Raw genomic sequence first — 20,503 nt, forward strand, 5'->3', positions numbered from 1 at the left:
TACTATTATTGTTTTGGAATTTGAAAAAGTTGAATTGTTTATTATGTTTTGTGTGGAAATTTGAGAAAGTTGTAATGTTGAGATGAAATGAAACGTTTTCACTATCCAAAAGGGGTTATCCAAAAAAATCTTAATTGATTTTTTTCTTGTTTTGTAAAATCTTTTGAATAAAACTTCTCCACAAGATTACATATATTTTTAGTTTTAAATTACTTGTATATTTTTGGATTCCAAAGAACTAAACACATAAGCTCCATTGCCCTTTCACTAAATTTAGGGTTGGGCAAAATTTCAAAAATATAACTCTGAATCTAACTATGATTTAACTCGACTCTGAGTTTCTTTTAATTTTTCAGCCGGAGTCGGAGTCAGAGGTGTCATTGAACCAATTCTGACTTTGCCTTTCAAATCTGACTTCGACTTTGAATCTGACTCCAATATTATACATATATTATAAAATATGCAATTATTTATACATTTATCATATATGCTAGCATATTTCTTTAGTTATATAACTAGAACTTATATAGTTAAATTCAATAATATACTATTATGAGATAATTATTATAAAATAATATACTTATACTATAATGTAAATAAACTAATAATAGTTTAGTTACTTTAGTATAAATAAACATCATAGTATTACTACCATACATAACCAAGTATAGAAATAAGTTAGACACTAATATTGAAATAAGCCTAGTATAATAAGTTAATAACACAAAATACTAATTTATTAAAGTATAATATCATGTAATTAGACTATATAGTATAAGTCTTGTATAGAAATAAATTAGACACTAGTATAGAAATAACTAATAAGTCTAGTATAATAAGTTAATAACACATAATACTATAGTATAATAATATGTAATTAGACACTAGAAATAATATGTAATACTATAGTATGATAAAATGTAATTAGACACTATAGTATAAGTCTAATATAAAATAAGTTAGATAATTAGTATAGAAGTAAATTAACAGTGAATGATTTAGTTTTAGTTTTTAATTTTTGGAAAAACTAAAATTTGAAAGCCTACAAAGAATTCTTTTTTAAAAGTGGGCTAAATATGAAACTAAAAAAAAAAAAAAAATCCAAAACAAGCCCATATCCGACTCTGCTCCGAAAAGTCAAGGGTCGAAGTTGAATCGTAGCTTACACAAGTCGAAGTTTAAATCTGAACTCCGATAGAATTTGACTCCGACTATGTCGGTGCTCACCTCTTACTATATTTGTTGTTCAACTCTTGCAAATGAGAGTTCATAGTAGCATTAAATAAAACTATTTAAAAAAGGGGCCAAAATAGCCAGGGTTGCTGCAATATAAAATATTAGTGTCAATTTCCTTTCACGAACTTACCAAAAGATGTATTAACATTGAAAATAATTGTCTTAATTGAATGATTGTCTCCCTATTGAATTTTTAGGCCTGGTTTGGATATAAGAAGTATTTCATTTCATCTCATCTCATCATTAAAATTTTTTTAAATTCTTATACAAAATATAATACACAATTCAATTTTTTCAAATCCTAAAGCAAGAATAATATTAAAAAATAATATTTTGATAATATTTTATATAACTTTCAACTTTCATCTCAATTCATCTCATCTTAATTCACTATCCAAATGGCACCTTAAGTTGACCTTAGGTCCTCAAGGGGGCTCGTTTCTCGTTTTGCTTGCCTTGGGAATGGGCCAAGTTTTGTGCGACCCAACAATTGGGCGACCTTTGCTCGCCCTTAGTCAAGTAATGAGGGAAAGTAAAGTACTAGCTCAGAGGTGCACTACGAAGGACAAAGTACCCATACCCAAACAAGCATGATGAGATGCAAAGGGTCGCTCTCTTGTCGAGCGCAACAGAAAACAAAGTTCTCTCTACCAAGCAAGCAAATTTGAAAGCAAAGTGCTCACAAGATAATAATAGGGTCAATTTCATAAAATAGACACAGAAAGTGGACTAACATTTGATTGTGCCTGTTAGTCTTACAAAAAAAAAAAAAAAAAAAAACATGCTACGATCAATAACAAAAGAAAAAAGTCAAAATCCAAAAGCTTACATTGTCGAGAAGCTTGTTGACCATTCGCTGGAGTTGTTGGTGCCCCAACATTTTGGGGAAGGTTCATGGCAGCTCCCAGACGCGTTCCATATGGATCTGTCAAGAGGCACATCACTTTGTTGGTAGTCGTTTCTCTCTACTCTTCTTCCACCTCCATCGTTGTGCCTCAAAAAGCACATCACTTTGTTGCAAGACCTAACGCAATAGTTACGCACCGATCAAAGCTCTGGAATAACCATGTACAAAATTTCAATCATGTATTAGGGCTCGGTCAATTTATCCCATCCATAACTTCAATCACCACATCGACTTCTTGTCCTGAGGATTCTTATCCATAATGGATTTCGATACATTTATTTTAGTAATTAAGAATATTTTTTAATGATATTGTAAATTCTTATTTTGAGTCGTTCTAAGGGTCAGCCACTGTAGGGTTGCGTGCACATTTTGCACACCCTATGTGGCTACACTGTTTGTAATTTTTTTTTAAAAAATTTGAAAATAAAAACGTGCATTTTCATCTTACTGTTTTCTTCTTCTCCAATTCATTCGACTTTGCCCCGCACGAAAAAGTTCCTCCCACGCCCGCGTCGCGTCGTTGCTCTACCCACAGCCACTGGCGATGTCGCCTCTCTGAGCGACCCTCCCCCAGCCTATCCTCTGATTGCGCAGTTTGAAAAGGTAAGTGGAGACTAATTTATTCTTTGCTCTCTCCTCTTCCTCTCTTACTTCTTGTTTGTGTTTCTCTCTTTACACACATCTATGCATTTACATTTTACAGGATTTAGGACATCTGATTGAAAGAAACCCAAATGGGTATACAAATTAGGCCAAAGGCTATGTTTCATTTCTTATTTTGATTTATTTTGGGGTTCCGATTAGACAGTGACTGCTTTTTTTTTTGGAACTGTTAATTTGTTGATGAGATTTGTTTCTTGTAATTATAGTTTGGTATAATGGGTTAGCTGAAGATTGTGTCTTTGATTTAGAAGGGATTTGTGAATGTAATCCTTAATCTTCTTGCATACAAATATGTGGGTACTTGGATACCACTGACCTTTATCTTTAATCAACTTCTATATGTAGAGGTTTACCTATGTATGTAAAATTCTAGTTGAAAAGATTGCCCATGTTAGAGAATCAGACATTGTATGCAAGGAATATTGATTTTAAATAATTAATACTCAGCTTGGGACAGCTGCATGCATGAGTTTTTAATCCTATCATATTGTCCTTTAGAGGCTAAAGGGCATCCCGTTTAACTACTCTTGTTCAGTTTGTTTCTTGTTATTGTCATCTTAATTGGAATTCTTGTCATCTTAACTAGAATTCAATTTGCGAATTCCAAACATAAATATTAGAGCTTATTCCTTTTAAAACTTTAGGCATACAGAAAAACAAACCTTATTCCTTTTAAGACTTTAGGCAACTTGTAAGTGTTTATTCTATTTCTTCTTCAATAATCTGTTTTGTTTTGGTGACATAATGTGTTGTGTTTGATTTCTATGGAAATAGAAGTTTTTTGTGAAAATGTGATTTTTATGGTAACATGTTTTTTCCATTTTCCTTTTTCCAGATTTGAGAGAAATTTGTATACCTAGGTCTTATGGTGATACTGGCAATCATTTATTTCTTTTCTGGGTTTGCATTCTGTCTTCATTTCTTTAATGTGTTCCCTTATATGGTTGAAAGCAATAGACCTTGCCGAGATTTCTTTTCTTTTCTTTTTGTGTTAGTGTGTCTTGGCGTAACATATTTTTCTCTTATGGTATTTTTTTTCTATATTTGTTTGTTCTTTTATATACAATGCATCTCCCTTGTTTTCAAACGTGTTGTATCATTGTAGGCAATTCGAATGTTTTTGTTAAGTGCGTTGCCACTTTTAACATTTTTTATGCCCCCCTTTAGGACACATGTTGATCAGGTATACACTACAGAGGCTCTTCATATTGGATCGAGTGCTCCTATAATGCAGGTAGTCTTGACGTGAAATATCATATTTAGTTTTTTCAGATTTTTTTTAGATAATAGTAGTGACTTTTTGTTCATTTAGGTGTAATGGAGATGATTGCATCTCTCGGATCAGGATAATGATCCAAGAAATTAATCATAAATGATGCAGTTTTGGTGATTGAAAGACCCCATGCTTTTGGAAGATAGCCGGTTGATTTTGTATATTTGCTTCATTTTTCTGGTTGATTAATTAGGGGAGGGTCCAATGGTATGTTTGCTCCATTTTTGGAGTTGCAAGATATTTTGTGATGAAACTATAGTTTTTTGGGAGAGACCAATAGTATATTTGCTCCATTTTTCTGGTTCCTCCATATTTGTAATGAAACTACATTTCTCTAGTTGATTAATGGAGGGGCTATATTATGCTGCTATATTTGCTCTGTTTGTTTGGATGCCCCCTTTATTGGTGCATTGGGGTTGCTTGTTATAACATCAAAAGATTGAAGAGTGAAGCAAACTGAGTTGTGGGTGATCTCCCATAGAAACTAAAACTGTTAAGCAGTTGCCTATCCTCTTCTTGAATATATTGAATCAAAATAGATGGCTTGTTTTTTGCCTTTTATCTAAATGAACGTTGCACTTTGTTTATTTTTAGTTGGCCAATGCGTTTTTTAATCTGGTAAACCCTTTTTTGGGTACGGATAGTGATACATTTCATAACAATTTATGAGAAAATCACGCGTGAAATTTAATTTAAACTTGAAGAGAAGCTTCATCCTGCATGATTTATCTCAAAACCTTGAGGGTTTTAGACTAGGGTAAAAGTTCCTCACGAAGACTTGATTCAAGCAGCCACGATTCCAAGAGTTTCAAATTTATGTTGGGCATTACGTCACCCTACATTCATTCCCAATTCATCAGAAAATTCACCAAAGCAATGTTCAACATGAATCACATTGATTTTTGCATAGATTCTTGATAATTTGGTTTTGGAACAATAATATCATCTAACAATCAATTTCTTTTACATGTAAAAAGTGGTGAGTTCTTCACGATTAAGTACTAAAGGAAACTCTTGACAAGAACAAAAAAAAAAAAAAAAAAAAAAAAGGAAAATGTTTCAGAGATGGATTTACAAACCAATACACAGACTTACATTATACATTCGTGAGAAACACAAAGAGAGAAAGACTTCATTTTCAGGTGGAAGACGGGGTTGAAGAGTTGAGGAAGAAAGCCAATGCACAATTCATGTAGTCCCAATGACATGAACATTATATGGAGGTCTCCAATAGAAAATTAGCTCATCAAGGGAATCAGTCTGTGCTCGAGCCCTGAGGATGTCATTAGCATCATCTATCAATGCAGCAGCTACCACTGTATATTCACCGGGGACAAGAAAATACAAAGAGAAGAATGCATGCTTTCTTGAAGATGAGGAATTTCCATGGTGATCCAACTAAGAACACCTACAACAAATTTAGAAAAAAAATAATAACAACACACTAGTCAAGAGATCTTTGATAATGGAAATATACAAAGCGATTAGTCTTATACATGAGATTGAAGAAGAATGTAAATCAACTATAGTTTAAACAAAATATAGAATATGTGCCAAAAAAATAGCATATATACACGAAATATAAAATGTAGTAATGCACAACGAAACATAGCATCCAATAACAAAAGCATCCATACTTATAAAGAAAAAACATCCAATAATAAAAGCAAAACTCAATTACCTGTAACTTAGAATCTAGTTCCAGAAAATGGTGCAGATGGATTTATTAAGACCAAGAGATATGTAAGCATTTTGGAAGAAGGAAAACTGGAACATTTCGTCAAACAGGTTGTGCTCATACTGAGACATTTATTAACAACCATCGGTGGGAAAGACTAAGCTCAACATCTCAATACCCATCGAAAAAGTAGGCATTTTTACGCAAAATACCTTTAAAAAGTCTGTACAAAACTAAATTAATAAAAAAAATGTATGTTTTTTTTCCCATGGATTATTCAGAATTGCATAAAAAATAACCCTACAAAGGAAAGTTCTGGTTCAATCCATGAAGAGAAAAAAAATGGAAAAGCAGGAAATTTATTTTATTGTTTACAAGAGGGACTAAATAAAAATAGTTAACTTTACCAAAAGCATCCAGAGCCCTTAAGGGGTTGTGGCATGTACGTTGACTCTCACCTGAGGCTTTGGGTTGTGACCAAATGTTCATCTGTCAAGACATTGTTTCTGGCGAGGTGGAGGAGATGAAGTGGAAGAGAGAATGACGGGAAGCATTCTACGATGTGGAGTTGGATGGATGACTCGAAGAATTAGGCAAGAATAGGCAGGGGAAGAATTTTACGATGTGGAGTTAGGGTTTGTTATTTGGGAAAGAAAGTAAGCTCTCCGATTGATTCAATTTTTTTTTTGAGTTGGGATGGAAGATTCGAAGAAGACAAGCCCAGGACAGGAAAGAGATGGCGGAGGAGGTGCGAAATGAGAAGACTCTCGAACAAGAATTAGGGCTGAGAGGAGAGACGATTTCATCTACGTGTGAGGGCTGAGAGCCTGCGAGCGTGCGTGTAAGTGAACCCGGTCCAGTGCGTTTAGTGAATCCGGTCCACACGTCAGGTGTGTTGCAGTTGTAGCCAATAGTATGCAGATGAGAAGCTTTGTCCTTTCGAAAAATTCACCGGGCTATAGCACGACTCCCATATAAGGGCGTTATTAGCGTTCGCTTCATTTTCGTAACAACAATGTGACTTTACCTGCACGGTCTCTTCAACAATTTGTAATATTATTCAAATTATTCAACAAGAACAGTGGGATGACAATAGGATTATCTGTTTGTTTGACTCGGCCTTGGCGCCCACATGGATGTTTAGGGCTTTGGTGGAATTGAAAGGGGATCCAAGGTTAGCTTTGCAGTTCTTCAAATGGGTGGGAACCCGAATCGGGTTTTGCGACACCACGGAGTCATATTGTATCTTGATCCATATATTGTTTTACCGAAAATGTTCTTCGACGCCAATAGGATTATTAGAGAGTTAGTTTTGTTGAGGTGGGTTTTGCCAGGTTGCCATGTGTTTGACGTATTGTGGTCGACAAGGGGTGTTGTTTGGGTTCAAGGGTTTGGTGTGTTTGATGCTTTGTTTAGTGTTTTGACTGGGCTAGGAATGTTGGAGGAAGCGATCAAATGTTTTTGTGGATGGAGAAGTACAGGATTTTGCCAAAACCTCGGTCTTGTAATGAACTTTTGCATAGGCTTTCAAAGTCCGAGAAGAGGGAATTGTCAAGGAAGTTTTTTAAATATATGGTTGGGGCTGGAATTAGTCCTTCGGTTTTCACATATAATATAAGAGTAGTGCTACAGAGCAGCTACTGTCGCTGCTGTGCACACACTACATGGATGCTTTTGGTCCTTATGTTTTTTTATTTTTTTTTAGTGCAAAACGCACCAGACGGCTTCTCTCTTCCTCTCTCTCATCATCTTTCTCCATCGTCTCTCTCATCAGCTCCTTCTCTCTCCTCGACTCTCTCTCATCGTCTCTCTCTCATCATCTCTCTCTCTCTCATCGTCTCTCTCTCTCTCTCTCCTCGACCCTCTCTCTCATCAGATCTCTCATCTCTGCTCTCTCTCATCTCGGTCTCTCTCTCATCTCCGCTCTCTCTCTCATCTCGGTCTCTCTCTCATCTCCTCTCTCTCTCCTCAGCTCTCTCTCATTGTCTCTCTCTAATTTTGAATTTAAGAGATGTGTGATTTAGAGGATGCCACTTAAGGTGTGCAAAAATGGCTACTCCCAACAATAGCTGCTCCAAATATTTTTCCATAATATAATGATAGACAATATGTGCAAAGGAGGAGATTTGGAAGCCGCTAGAAGCTTGTTCGAAAAAATGAAACAAACTGGCCTTATGCCTGATGTTTTCACATATACTTCGCTTATTGATGTATATGAAAAGGCAAGCAAGAGGGAATTGTCGAGGAAGTTTTTTAAAGATATGGTTGGGGCAGGAATTAATCCTTCAGTTGTCACATATAATATAATGATATCCAATATGTGCAAAGGAGGAAATTTGGGAACCGCTAGAAGATTGTTCGAAAAAATGAAACAAACTGGTCTTTTGCCCAATGAATTTACTTACACTTCTCTGATTGATGCAAGTTGTAAATTAGGCAATCTAAATGATGCTTTGGAGCTGGCTAATGAGATGATGTAGGCAGGAGTTGACTTGACAATTGTCACCTACACAGCTCTAGTGGATGGTCTATGTAAAGGAGGATAAAGACAGCTGAAGAAGTCTTTCAGGCAATGCTGGAAGCTGGAGTAATTCCTAACGAGAAAACTTATACTGTCCTTGTTCATGGGTATATTAAGGCTAGTAAAATCGAGAGTGCTATGGATATGTTGACAGAAATAGAGAAGAGCATCATACTCGATATAGTGCTGTATGGGACCATCATTTGGTGCATGTGCAGCCAAAATAAGCTTGAAGAATCTAACCTTTTAATCAGGGAAATGAGTGCTTGTGCTGTAAAAGTGCAAATCATTTTATATACGCAACCCTTATGGATGCTTATTTCAAGGCAGGAAAAACTACAGAGGTTCTCAATGTGCAGCAGGAGTTACAGGACTTGAATATTAAGGTCAGCGTTGTTACTTATTGTGCACTAATTGATGGTTTGTGCAAAATGGGATTGGTTGAAGAGGCAATCAAGTAGTTTAATAGCATGAACGATATTGGTATGCAACCTAATGTTGCAGTTTATACAACGTTAATTGATGGTCTTTGTCAAAACAGTAGTATTAAAACAACTAAGAAGCTGTTTGATGAAATGTTGGACAAAGGTGTGATTCCTAATAGAAGTTCTTACACAACTTTAATTGATGGGAACTTAATGTTGGGAAATATTTTGAAATGCTTTGTAAACTAGAGAATATGTAAAATAACAAGAACAAATTAGAAAGAGAGAACCCGGTGTTGAGGCATGTTGTGATGGACGCTTTCCTTAGAGTAGATTCCGCCACCTCCAATTATAAACATGCACTAGGCTTCTTAACGGTCTACTCCCAAGATACAACAATGTTGGTTCCCGTTAATCTCCTTGTTGGTGCACATAAAAGGAGATCCTTGAACCCGATATAAAATAGCCAAAGCTCAAAGAAAGAAAGACAAAAAGAAGGACAAAGTGTTACACTAATTTTTGTAGAGAATTTTGAGTTTTTGAATTTGTGGGTGGGGTTCCCTATTTATAGAGAATGAAAGGACACTTGTGAAAAGTCACAACTTATTTAAATGAAAGGGTACACGTAAAAAGACACTTGTGAAAAGTCACAACTTATTTAAATGAAAGGGTACATGTGAAAAGTCACATCACATAAATGAAATGGTACGTGTGAAAAGTTATAACTTAAATGAAGGAGCACTTTTGAGAAGTCACAACTTCTCAAATATTAGAGAATACATTGAAAAGATTTCTAATTCACCAAAGGACACAACCCTTTGTTTGGTTGGGAAGCGGTTAAGGCTCATATCCCTAAGAGGCATACATTGGTTCAAGTACCAAGGCACATTTTCATTTAAATCTAGATAATCGAACCGATACATTGAAAAATGGTAATGTTTCACATTATTTTCACTTTACATCAAATATTTTAATCATTTTTAAGTTGAAAAACCAACAATCCCCCACCTGATTAAAATATTTTAAAGAACAGAATAGAATACAATTTTCTTTGGCCTAAGTACTATGCATCAATAGAGGTAGCTTGCGGCTTTGAACATCTACCTAGTGTTAGCGTGTTTCCATCTGAAAGATCCATGGTGAACCAAGTCTTGAACCAGAATCTTTTAACTCAGGCTTCTCCACAACACACACATAGTACGGCATATATCAGGTTCCTTTCAAGGTGGTGCATAAAGGCTGTGCACCGTATCTTGGATTCATGAGCGCTCTAGGGAATAGCCAAATTACCATAGATTGCGGCCCCACAGTCACACTCACATAGGTGAGTCCTCCAAGGGTACCTGCAATTCAATACCTTACCTTAGTCTTGGAATCATTCAAAACATTTCATTTTTCCTTTGCCATTACATTTGTAACACTCACACCCTAGGGATGGACCTATAATAATATTTTAATAGTGCTATTCAGTCACTTAAATAGTTTGTTCTTCCCATTGAACCTTCTTCTTGGGATCTCCAGTCAGGAAGGTTGGGTTGCCGTTATCGGTGACCTAATTAATGGACTTCAGTCCCATCCCCTTGATGTATGTATAACCTTCGACTTTGCCAGTCCTTTCTTCAAAGGATCCACTAGGTTATTTTCTGACTATACATATTCCAAAGTCAGGTATCCATTCTTTATCAGGTATCTTATCGTAGAATGTCTGATACTCAAATGTCTCTTCTTATGAATAAAGTGTTTATTATTACAAACACTTATCACAGCCTGATTGTCACAAAGAACATAAATAGCTGGTATTGGTTTTTAAACTAGTGGAATTTTTGATAATAAATTCTTAAGCCACTCTACCTTATGTCCGGTAGTATCTAAGGCTATTAATTCAGCTTCCATAGTAGATCGTGAAATCACAGTTTGCTTGGAAGATCTCCAAGCCACAACTGCTCCACCGAGAGCAAAAATATATCCACTCGTTCCCTTACGATCTAATGTGTCAGTTATCCAACTAGCATCACTGTATGCTTCTAATACAGTGGGATACCCAGAATAATGGATACCATATGTCATGGTTCCTTTCAAATATTTAAGAATTATTTCCAATGCCTTCCAATGAGAATCATCAGGCCTACTAGTATATCTGCTATGTCTACTCACAACATATGAAATATCAAGTCTAGTAGAATTAGCAATATACAGTAACGTACCAATAATCTGAGAATATCTCAGTTGTGACACAGGATCTCCAAGATTCTTACTTAAATGCAAACAAGGATCAAGAAGAGTACTGATAGGTTTGCATTCGAATCTCTCAAACTTTTTAAGAATCTTTTCAATATAATGAGATTGATTTATGCTAATACCATCACGAGATCTCATCAATTTAATACCAAGAATTACATATGCCTCTCCCATGTCTTTCATATCAAAATTCTTAGATAAAAAATTTTTAACATCAAGAACAATATCTATATTGGTACCAAAGACATTGCATTATGCATGCACCATCAACTATTTTAGTGTATAAACACTTATCAGATTCATTTATCTTAAAATCATAAGATAAAATTATTCATCAAACTTTTGGTGCCATTGTTTAGGAGCTTGCTTCAATACATAGAGAGATTTAATAAGTTTACAAACTTTCCTTTCCTGTCCTGGAACCACAAACCCTTCTGGTTAATCCATATATATCTGTTCTTCTAGATCGCCATTAAGAAATGCGGTCTTTACATTCATTTGGTGGACCTCAAGTTTATGGATCACTGCTAGATCAATTAGAACATGAATTGTGGTTATTCTAGTAACAAGAGAATATGTATAAAAATAATCAATACCCTCTCTTTGTGTAAAGCCCTTTGCAACCAGCCTAACTTTAAATTTATCAATAGTACCATCAGGTCTCAATTTATTTTTAAAAATCCACTTATATCCAATGGTTTTACATCCAGGAGGAAGATCACATAAGTTCCAAGTGCCATTAGTCTTAAGAGATTCTATCTCACTATTTATTGCTTCTTTCCAGAAAGTAGAATCAATGGAAAGCATAGCATCCTTGAAAGTCAATGGGTCTTCCTCCATAGAATAAGTGTAAAAATCATGTCCAAAATCCTTTTCCTTTATAACTCGTTTTCCTCTTCCAAGTTCATTTTCTAATCCAGATGCACTATCAAGATTAGATATAATGGTAGGTTGACTATTGGTGGAAGGAAAACTTACTGTAGGTAAAGATCTTTCTAACTTATTTTTTAAAGGAAATAGAACTTCAAAGAATGTTGCATCCCTAGACTCCATGATGGTGTTGGGATCAATATCTTGAACTTCTGATTTGATAATAAAAAACCTATATGCAGAACTATGTTTAGCATACCCAATGAATACTGCATCTACTATGTTGGGACCTAATTTTATTTTCTTAATTTTTGGAACATTAACCTTTGTAAGACAACCCCAAACTCTAAAGAAATTAATATTTGGTACTCTACCCTTCCAGAGTTCATACGGTGTCTTGTTAGATCCCTTAAATGGTACCCTATTCAAGATAAAACAAGATGTAAGTATTGCTTCCCCCCACCATTGCTCAAGTAGGACAGAACTAGAGAGCATGCATTTGACCATATCTACCAAGGTTCTATTTTTCCTTTCAGAAACACCATTGGATTGAGGAGAATATGGAGCAGTTTCCTCATGTATAATACCATTCTCCTCACTGTATTGAACCAATTGATTAGAGGAGTATTCACCTCCTTTACCAGACCTGATAATTTTAATCTTTCTCTCCAATTGGTTTTCAACTTTAGTTTTATAGATGAAAAATTTACTAAATGATTCATCTTTTATTTTCATCAAGTAAATATAACAAAATTTGGACATATCATCTATAAAAGTAATGAAGTATTTATTACCACATTTAGAAGAGACGCCATTTAAATAATAGCCATCACTATGAATTAATTCAAGTAGCGATGAATTTCTTATAACAGATTTAAATGGCTTTCTAGGCTATTTTGATTGAACACAGATTAAACATTTTTCATCCAAATCAACAGGAACTTTAGGAATAATCTCTAAATCCATCATTCTTTTAACATTATGATAATTAACATGGCCTAATCTAGCATGCCATATTGAAGAGGAACATGTAGAAAATGCAAATCTATTATTAGAATCAAATTTGTCTTCTACATTATTTTGAATATTTATTACAAACAACCCACCAGTCACATAGCCTTTCCACATAAATGACCCATATTTAGTTACAATAACTTTATTGGATTGAAATAATAATGTGTAGCCTACCCCACTAAGTAAAGATCCAATAATTAGGTTTCTCATCGCCTTTGGTACGTAACATACTTCTTCTAAAGGAAGAGTATTTCCAGATGTTAATTTGAGTACAATTTTTCCTACTCCAAATACTTGTGCAGAGGTGGAGTTGCCCATCATCACTTTCATGCCGCTTGTGTCCTGATATGTTGAAAAAATATTGTTGTTAGAAGTGACATGTACATTGGCTCCTATGTCTACTATCCAATCAGTAGCACTACAAGTAAGATAAACTTGGAGACTTATGGTTACATACTGTTTATCAGTTCCAATAAAGTCGGTCCTGGAAAACACCATATGAGCCTGTGGGTTAGGCGATCTTGGTTGTTCATTGCCTTGATATTTCCTCTTCTTATAGCGATAGTTTTTGGCCAAGTGACCCGGTTTGTTACAATTAAAACAAATGAGTCTCTTATCATCTTTGTTAATATAGGACTTTGGTTTCAAATTATTCCCATAATTAGTTTTATCCTAATTGAATTTGGACTTCTGATGTAATGGGTTTTTATGTGTTTTATGGCATTCTACAATATTTGCTTTAGACTGAAAATCAGAAACCAATGGTGGGATGAGATCATTTTCCAAGTGTTGTTCTTGGATCCTAATGGCAGAGATCAAGGTTTCCATGGCCATATCTTCAGCCTTATGTTTAAGAGATAGACCAAAATTCTTCTATGAAGTCGGCAACTTGTCTATTGTACAAGCAACTTGTAGACGCTCGGTAATACCCATTCCCCGTTGGCCCAATTCATGATAAAAAATAGTTAACTTATGGGCTTGCTCTACCACAGATTTGGAGTCATCCATCTTAAAGCCAGCAAATTGGCTTGCAATGTACTTATCCATTTCGGCATCTTGTACACCATATTTCTTATCAAGAGCATTCCAAATATCTTTGGCAGATTTAATGTGTAGATAAACATAAAAAAGTGTATCACTTAAATGATTTAAAATCCTACATCTACACAAATTATCTTTTTCTACATATGTTTGCAATTCAATAGTACCATGCGGGCTCATGTAAATCATCAGAAGGAGGATCATTTTCAATAACAAAATATAATCCAAGCATTGCAAGAAAGATTTTCATCTTTTCTTGCCAACGCTTAAAATTGATTCCTCCAAATTTCTCGGGTGCAATATTTTCGTTTGAAGTCATGGTGGCAACCAATCAATTAAAACATACCTCTAGTTTAACAAAGAGAATCTACTCTAAGATTGTTGGGGAACATTTTGAAATGCTTTGTAAACTAGAGAATATGTAAAATAACAAGAACAAATTAGAAAGAGAGTGTGACGCCCCCAAATTCTGCTTGGGGTCGGACGGACATTTGAAGTTTCGAGACATGCAACACAAAGTTACCTGCCCCCGTTTTTGACATATAAGATGCAATGTTCCTAACATGCATCTATAATTATGCAATATTCATAGCGGATAATTTTTTTTTTTCTTTAGCAATACTATGCACCAAACTTATAATATCCCAAATATTTAAAACATATTTCATACATGAAGACAAACTAATCAACTGATATCACAATACTAGTCCAAAATGGTTGTGAACAAAAAAGTGATGGAGATTGAACTCCACAAAATACAAGTAGTAATCTAAGGTAACTCTATCAACGTCGCACTGTCGCTTAGTCAACCATTTCCAGTGGGTCGATTCCCGGTTCTCCTTCTGATCTTGCAATAAGATCTACCATTCAGGGGGAATAGTAGTTGGGACTACCACAGTGAGATTTGATTACAAATCTCAGTAAGTTAACAAAAAACTCCCACACAGGTTAATGATGCATGCACGGCAATGAAGGCATGAATACACAACTCAAGTCAATAGTAAACAAAACATAACTTGACATAACATGGCATGAAATAATAAGCATAACGTGACTTGACATAACATGGCATGAGCTGACATAACTTGAACTGAAACTGAAACTTAGCTTGGCATGACATAAACTTGAAACTTGACATGAACGTAAACTTGAACATAATATAACGTGAAACATGACTTGAACATGAAATACATGAACTTGGAATCTTATTCAGTATACTTAATCATTAAAGTGACCATACGGGTGCTACACAGGTCCCCTTGAGCCGTGTGTCCCTGCCGATTACCGCATCACAACACAAGTGTCTATACCAGCTGTGAGTGCGTTAATACGTACTCCACAATTGTTGTGGCCCACGTATCCTACGTGTCACAATTGCTATGTCTCATATAGTGTATGCTTCGCAGTTGTTGTGGCCCCATACTTCATGCTCCACAGTGGTTGTGGCCCCATGAATTGTTTGTGCCACACTTGCTGTGGACACACGTAAAATAAAGTTTGGCTCCATCGGCGTTAGTGCCTAGCGCGCTCCGGTGACCAGCTAATTAGGCCCCATTCGCAACCTGTTGACTGTAGTTAGTCAACCTAGGGAATTTCACACTTATTTAGATACTCCAGCGTGAACAAAGGAGTTTCACTAGGATATTATCCCATCCTAGCGCTTAGGGTCGTGATTGATATGAATAACTTAACAAGACTGTTCTCGAGATACACAAACTGTATTTGAGATGGAATGACATGAATACGAAAAGATAAAAGTCCCGACGTAGCATAACGTAACGTGAATGTAAGATGACAGACATGACATACTTGGAGACTTACTTGTAACAGAAAATATTTTATAATATGGCATACATGTAACAGACATTATTTCATAACATGGCATAACATATAACAGACAATATTCCGTAACATGGCATAACATGTGACAGTGAAAATTACGTGACATGAAATACATGTAACAGATGGCATACTTAACTTCACATGACATACTTGCAATGCATAGCAATGTATAGAAATACGTGACAAAATATCTTGTGTAACAGATGAATAATTCGTGACAGAATAAATTCTGAGTAACAGATAAATATGTAATGACTTGACATGGCACATATGATAACATGCATACATACACTTTAGTTCCCTTACTTATCACTCATACACATTAAACTGATAGTAAGTTAAAAGCTAACTTACCTCAATCTTCACGCTTCTAGACAAAACTCAAGTGCGATCACGAGAAACTAAAAAGTAGTGATTTCTAAAAAAATTAGAATTAATCACTAACAATTAAGAATATGGAAAAATATCGACTTAGAGTAAAATTATCATTTTAACCTCTACATGTGGAAAAATGACCATTTTACCCCTAACTTAAGGATTTTGCATCCTAACTCCAAAGATCACCAAAATTTACATACCTTATGTAAATTTTATCCTAAGCTCAAATATCAATTCAGAAAAATTTAAAACTAAACTCAACCATTAAAACTCTATAGGCCCGAAACTTACAAAGGCTATTTCCTTTGATTTGTTGTAATTCTTTCAAATTTCAAAACTAATGATTAAACCAAAATATTTCTTCTAATATACTCTTAACATATTCCTAAGAATAATCATGTTTTGAATCATGAACAAAAGTCATCAAAATCACTAAAACCATACTTGAACTTTTTGGCTTTTCTTCTAAGTTCAAAACATATTTTTGTTTCTAGCTTGTTTTGATCAACCTCTTGATCCATGACTTATAAAGATGTGATCATCAAACCAAAACATCACATGATTTAAAAAGGTGTCCTAAAACAGGTCCAAGCTTCAAACTCAAGATCACATGGTTAAACATAAACCAAAACATAATTTTAGCCAAGAACATAATCACTTTGGCCTAACCGAAAATCTCCTTGCATGAAATTCCATATCTTCGAGACTAACTTCAAATATCTTCAAAATAACATTCTAACATGTATATAAGAGGCTTAGGCTTCTCCAATAAAAATATCAAAGCCATAGGAATAAGATTAAACCATAAAAGACTTAAACTTTCTCAAAACAGAAACTGTCTTTCCTCTTCCAGTTTCTAAGTTTCTAGATCTAAGAAAGTTTTCACCAAAACTTTTAATCATGCATCAAATACTCAACCAATAGTCATATACACATGCTAACAGTACTCCATAAAAATTTGGGACCAATATCCATTCATTAGCTTGGTCAAAACTCCAAAATATAACACACTCTCTAGTTTATCGCCCAGAATGACCTTTCTGGGGTTTAAACAACTTTTTACCAATCAAATGATCTCCAAATGGAACAAATAATGTATCCACGTAAATTAAACTCAAACAGGAAAAACTCTAATCAAGGAAACTTTGCGAGAAAACACTTACAAAAGCTTCGAAATAGGCATGCAAAAGAGATAAGAAAAACTGTCCAAGAGAGTCTTTTGTGTTCTATAAAGGAAAAGTGTAAAGGAGAGTTGATTTTTGTGGGAAGTGGACTGGAGATCCTCTTACACAGGTTATGGAAAGTGATAGGACTGAATGGAAGCTTGAGTGTTGGCCTTTTCTTCTCATTACAATAAACAAAAATCAACCCACTATCTTTTCTCAAGGTGAAGTGTAAAAGTGAAAGAGTGAGGTGGCCCCTCTTTGTAAAGATCTGACCAGCCAAGTGGGGGTACAAAACTTAGCCATGAAGCAATACTAATGTGGTCAAATTCGTGGGCCTTAATGGGCCTAAATTTTGGAGTTTAAAGAGGGTTTGGGTTGCTATCAAGCCCAGATCCAATATCACTTGGCCCAATCAATTTTTCAAGGTTAACAAGGTTGAATAATGATGTTCTAACACAAATTTGAAGGATTAATAGCATGTGAAAGTGATTTAATCAAGTGATTAAACACAATACTAGAAATCGGATTATAAAGGATTTGAAGGCCAACTTTAGGGTTTCGGGAAACCATTTAGGGTTTCACTTTTTGGATTTCAATTGGATTCCAACTATTAAGAGTTTCGCTAGGATTGAAACCCTTTTTGGTCTAGCATAAGTTGGTTGATCAGATGAAACAAAGTTTTGCTTAGATGGCATGATCTCACACCTTAAGTTCCTTCACAAATCTACCTAATGGTTCCACTTTATGCCAAGTTTCTAATACTATTAACTAAGTGTGGCTAAGATCTTGCCAAGTGTCAAAATAAAACTTCTCTAATCTAATTTGGACATTCCACACTGTGATTTTGAAAACACTGCATTGGGTGCACTTATCGAGGTTACTATTCACTCTGAAAAAGTGAATCATAAACTTAGCACTAAAAATTCCTAAATATTCATATTAACCTACAGTGAAAATTGTTTACCGAAATTCAACTCCGAAGTGCCCCTAAAAATAGTTTCATAGTTTCGAACAGGCATTTCGTCCGAAAATATGAAAATAGACTTATTGTGCTATAAAATTCTAAATAATCAAATGAGTCTAATGACGCAGACCAAAACACATTCTGACACTTATAACCACCTCAAATAAATAGAATCGCACTTCTGGCACCATAGTGAGTGATAACACTGACTATGTTGACAGACTAAAACCTATGCGATTGGTCGATTCGTAAAAACTTACGGAGTTTTCACGAGATTCCTAAAACCAATAGAAATTCTACTTTTGAATTTCTAGCGGGCTGTTATAAAGAGAATCCAGTGTTGAGGCACGTTATGATGGACGCTTTCCTTAGAGTAGATTCTGCCCCCTCCAATTATAAACATTCACTAGGCTTCTTGACAGTCTACTCCCAAGATACAACAACGTCGGTTCCCGTTAATATTAGTTGTCGGTACACACAAAAGGAGATCCTCGAAACCGATATAAAATAGCCAAAACCCAAAGAAAGAAAGACAAAAAGGAGGAAGTGTTTCTCTAATTTTTGTAGAGAATTTTGAGTTTTTGAATTTGTGGGTGGGGTTCACTATTTATAGAGAATGAAAGGGCACTTGTGAAAAGTCACAACTTATTTAAATGAACGGGTACATGTAAAAAGACACTTGTGAAAAGTCACAACTTATTTAAATGAATAGGTACATGTGAAAAGTCACATCACATAAATGAAATGGTACTTGTGAAAAGTCACAACTTAAATAAATGAAAACTTTTGAGAAGTCACAACTTCTCAAATATTAGAGAATACATTGAAAAGGTTGCTAATTCACCAAAGGACACAACCCTTTGTTTGGTTGGGAAGTGGTTAAGGCTCATATCCCTAAGAGGCATACATTGGTTCAAGTACCAAGACACATTTTCATTTAAATCTAGATAACCGAACCGATACATTGAACAATGGTAATGGTTCACATTATTTTCATTTTACATCAAATATTTTAATCATTTCTAAGTTGAAAAACCAACACTTAAAGCATGGGAATCTTCAGGAAGTTTTGAATTTGCAAGACATAATGATTAATTTGGGTATGGAGTTTGATTTGCCGGCATATACTTCCTTGATTTGAGGTTTTTCTCGATGTGGCGAGGTGCAACGAGCAAAAGAGCTGTTTGATGAGATGATTAAGAGGGGTTTCCATCCTGATGAGATTTTGTGTATATGTCTATTGAGGAAGTATTATGAGCTGGGAAAAGTGGATGAAGCCATTGAATTGCAAAATGAGATGGTCAAAAAGCATCTAATTACTTGCAGTGATGATCTCGCAACTCCTACTTTACAAACTTGAGAGAAATATATTTCCAGCATTAGTTCGACGGAGCTGTGTTCAGTGTTTGGATTAGAAACACAACACAATTTACCTTTCCTCACTTGTTTCTGACTGGATGGAATGATGTTGTGGATGGATTGATGTTACGAAGTGATATTTGATGGTTCATGATTAGATAAATAGGCTGGTGCTGATACTTATTGGTATTCTATTTTTTTATTTTTGTTTTTATAAGAACTTATTGGTATTCTGTTCAAAGTCCTTTGCATGCAAATTTTGCTACTAGATGGGTTTTAGTTTAAATTTCTCAAGCGATCTTCAGCAGAGAAATCAGTTGATGTTATTCTAGAAATCAGTTCAATTACGTTAAGTTCTCAAAGGTGAGTGATTGTATTTTTCGAAATCATTACAGAGGAAAAAAAGGAGAAGTAAGCATGCGGCTAACATATATTGTAACCTTTAGTTTTGTAATTACAAATTAAACCAAAATTGGTTGTAACACCTTCGTGCATTTTCTGCCTTCCTGCGGTTCTTTTCTCTTGTACCATAGTTATGCTTATGAGAGCTTGAGTATCCTCAATAAATTAGCCAAAGCTAAATGACACTTTTGATGAATATGAGATGAATTTGACTTTTGGCTATTCCATTCATATAAGTCTCCACATTTGAATATCTATTTTTTCATTATATAACAATAAAATAATATAAGATGAATTTGACTTTGGTTGTTCACATCAAATTCTCATATTAGATTATCTATTTATTCATTATATAGTAATGAGCTATTAATAATTAAAAAAAATTAATTTTTAAATTATTAAATTATTTTATTTTATCATATTTTACCATTCTACCTAGGATAGATTATTCATGAATACAAGGAATTACAACATCATTAATAAGATGAATTTGCTGATCTAGTGATCTTCCTCACAATTATATACA

At 34.7% G+C, this 20,503-nt stretch overlaps 1 pseudogene; it reads left to right on the forward strand.

The window, feature by feature from the left end:
- The first annotated feature begins 6,815 nt into the window (after positions 1-6,815).
- On the forward strand, positions 6,816-19,576 carry LOC121255105 (annotated as a pseudogene).
- The last annotated feature ends 927 nt before the right edge of the window (positions 19,577-20,503 follow it).

This window comes from Juglans microcarpa x Juglans regia, chromosome 3D (genome assembly GCF_004785595.1).
Source record: "Juglans microcarpa x Juglans regia isolate MS1-56 chromosome 3D, Jm3101_v1.0, whole genome shotgun sequence".
NCBI lineage: Eukaryota > Viridiplantae > Streptophyta > Magnoliopsida > Fagales > Juglandaceae > Juglans > Juglans microcarpa x Juglans regia.